Source organism: Zea mays, chromosome 2 (assembly GCF_902167145.1).
Source record: "Zea mays cultivar B73 chromosome 2, Zm-B73-REFERENCE-NAM-5.0, whole genome shotgun sequence".
NCBI lineage: Eukaryota > Viridiplantae > Streptophyta > Magnoliopsida > Poales > Poaceae > Zea > Zea mays.
This window is the reverse complement of record NC_050097.1, coordinates 27,289,030-27,292,458: the sequence shown is the minus strand read 5'-3', so window position 1 is coordinate 27,292,458 and position 3,429 is coordinate 27,289,030. Positions and strand designations below refer to the sequence as shown.

General features: G+C 41.2%; 1 long non-coding RNA gene across 4 annotated transcripts; it reads right to left on the bottom strand.

Moving 5' to 3' along the window:
* Window positions 1-573: 573 nt before the first annotated feature.
* Window positions 574-3,183, bottom strand: LOC103646182 (uncharacterized). Of its 4 annotated transcripts, none has more exons than XR_002267123.1 (5): window positions 2,892-3,183; window positions 2,547-2,804; window positions 2,371-2,471; window positions 1,286-1,441; window positions 843-1,097 (listed from the first exon to the last, which is right to left on the bottom strand). It is a non-coding gene; the product is annotated as an uncharacterized lncRNA (long non-coding RNA). The 4 variants fall into 4 exon arrangements; XR_002267122.1 differs by having other exon boundaries at window positions 2,371-2,465; XR_002267121.1 differs by lacking the exons at window positions 2,371-2,471; window positions 2,547-2,804; window positions 2,892-3,183 and adding an exon at window positions 574-818 and having other exon boundaries at window positions 925-1,097; window positions 1,286-1,498.
* Between the last annotated feature and the right edge of the window lie 246 nt (window positions 3,184-3,429).

Here is a 3,429-nt window from a genome sequence, read left to right as displayed (position 1 = left end):
GTCACAAATTAAAATTCGTTTTAGTTAATTAATAGATTCATTCAAAATTTAATATATATATTTTATATATGTGTCTAGGTTTATCTTTATAGACATAAAAAATTAAAATAATTACTATTTTAAGATGAGGGTGTAATTAAAAAGCCTAAAGGTGATAGCTACTTGGAGCGGATCCTTTGCCATCACAGACGACAGACCTCCCCTAGTGGAGAGGTAGAGTGTGATGACGGTGTTCTATCCGTATAGCAAGTTTAATAATATACTAGTACGATGCCCGTGCTTTGCGACGGCACATAATCATATAATGAATTAACTATTGAAGGACACACGATATCCCAATTTAATTTCGTTCCATAGAAGAGGGACTCTATAATATTTATTTTTTATCTACCACAATGGTTACTCGTTCTCGTGTAGATTGTTTATACATAAACTTATTCATATGCTTGTGTTCACAGATCTCTTCCAAGATAACAGATCAGGCCTAACCACTCTGATACCGAACCTCATTTTTGGTAAAGTCGTGGTGTTCGAAATTCTTTAAAGAACCACATAGAGAATGAAGGCATCACGTCTACTAATGCAGTTACTGTGTGCACATCCAGTTTGCTTGAACAATTAGAAAAAGAATTCTCAAATGCTACCTACCTCACATTGTAGAGTTCAGATATATGAAGCAGAAAAAGGATCAATATACAATCAACTCTTTGGTGGTTCTATATCATTCTTTGTGTATGAACATACAATATCACCAAAAGCAAGTGGGTAGATAATGTTTCGTGTATGAACTACTGAAAGCTTTCTCTTATTTCTCTTCACTGCAACAAATATCCAGCAGAATATTAGCTTTAGAAAGAGCAATCAGGAAATCGGTAGTTTGAACCGGTGGTGTCTGTACTTCAAAGAAAATAGAAAGAAACTTACAAGCAAGCCAAACCCAACCAGACCCCAATAGTTGTAAGGCTGAACGAATAAACTCTTCCCTAAAATTAGTAAACAAGCCAAAATCCTTTTCAATCTGCTATAGCACACCTCCCTCAGGTAAGCCACCACCTTCTGGTTGCATCGATTCCCAGAAAAAAGTGATGATTCAAGACCTGCATGTCAGAAAACATAAGCTTGGAACTCCCAAAACCATCCTACTATTGGCGAAAGCACAAATTGCAGTTTTTTTGAAAGAAAGCATATGACAGACATAATATGAGTAGTGCAAGCAAAATAGAATGGACGGGGTATCATAAACGAGTTAACCGTGGTGCACTGTTATACTCTGGTAATGGATTACCATTGTTGTGGGCTTCTTTTATCAGATCGTCCAGAGTGTATATACATATAGAGGGCTGGTAGCCAGGTACTTATTCAAGCCATCCACATAATCTTGGTGGTGCTTGCCCCAGTGAAGTTCAACTGTTCTCTTTCTCATGTAAGGTTCCAGAGCATCCTGGACATTGTACCAGAGAACAAAGTTTAACAAAGTTAAAATTTGGATATTCCTTTAATGACATCACACAAACCTTCTGAGATTGGCACCAACAAGCCTACAGACCAGTTTATATGGCGGAGTCGTGAGACCATAATAAGAAACAACTTTCGAAAATCTTTGAGATAGACCACCCTGCCTATGCAATAAAATCAGGCACAAATAGCACACAATCTCAAAACACATGTCTGCACAACAATTTTAGTAATCCCCACATGCATTAAAATTAAAATATGTGAAGACGACAGCAGAAGCTCAAACAAACTGTGCCTTATTAAATCGGAAATCAATTGACTTCAATTCAAGGATCAAGCATTATAATGGCTAGGCAGCTCGGCAAGCCTTGCATCTTGCCACTCTGCTGAATCACAGCGCAGCGCCATGGTGAGCAGCATACTGTGTCCTGGGTGGGGCACACAGGGCAGCACCCCAGTAGACGTAGCTCTGCCATTCGCACAAGCGAAACGAACAGGAATGCAACGAGAAGGGAGTAGAAGAAGAAGGGCACAGTAAAAGGTCCCACATGGCTCATCGGGCGCAACTGCCTCTGCTGAAGCTTCACACCCGCCGTGGCTTGGGGAGGCGGCAGAGGTGGAGAGCTGAAGCCGCCATTTTTTCTGCGCCGCGCTATCCAAATCCACCTCGCGGAAGGAGGCCAAAGCCGAAATTTCACCCCACAAGTTTGTGTATGACCAAACCATTTTCAAAAAGAACGTCGTGCTCCACCTAGACGTGCCAACGAGCCCGCTGTCGGCGTGCATCATTGAGGTGGATTTGCTCCACATCTTCGGTGCATCGGGGCGGGGAGGGGGCACCTCACCACATCGGAGCAGGGGCTGGGGGCGGGTATCGTGCAACGGAGAACCAGGGAGGACGAGAGGCAGACTTACCAAGCTGCCATGGATTCGCCGATCCATCTCGCGTCGCGCAAGGAAAGGGGCAGGTGGGCGCTGTTGGGGGAGCAGGGCAAGGCTGCCATGGCGTCCTGCAACTTGAAAAAGGATAGAGTATTCAGAGACATCAAATTACTTGCATAACATTCCAATAAGATGAGTTAACATGGTACCTTCCCATCTGCAATTATCAACAGGACGTGGTATTGTCCACCACTTTGCTTCACATCGGTGCAAAGGGTGTTGATCCTGTTAAGAATTAGTGTAAACACATATGAACAATGCAATTAAATGGACGAACAAGGCATAGCAGCTTCCGAGCTAAACGAAAATGTGGTACAAGTTCCCTGCATTGTCCAAAAGCTTCTTCAAATCCATTGCAAGGTTTCTCGTCAGGAGAGAAACAAAGACGTCTTGATCATGTGTTGATGCTGAAAGAAAAAAGTGCATGGTGAATTAGGATGTATGGACATTATGAAGTAGTGTAAGAAACAATCAGTCGTGAATGAAATCATTACCATCTCCAAATCCGAAACATGGAATCAGATTATCTTCATCGAATTTCGATAGTGTTCGCCCAATAATCGAGATGTCTTGTTCATATGTATTTGGTGTGTTGGAAAGAGAATTTGCCTGATAGAATGAAGGAAATCATTAGCAGGAGGTGAGGCATTTCATCAAATTGTAAGACAATGAAATAAGACAAACAGTCAGCAAGGAAATCATTAGCATAATATGTTCCCAATCAGAGCTTCAATTGAAGGATTTAGATAATAGTTGGTTTAAATTTATCGCCTGATAAATTACCAATTATCAGATACTCAGACTTAATGGCTCTACCTGCTAGCAGAAACGTTTTATGCATAGATGGAATGCCCTCATACGTACATAATCATTTTGTATGCAATCGATTCGAGCTGAACCATGATTAGGAACATTACACATGCTAGACATATCATTAAAGCAGTAGAATCGAGATATAAGAAACATGATGAATTGCACACTGGAATAGTTAATATAACATCATGGGTCTGCATGCAGGAACTAAATGAAATG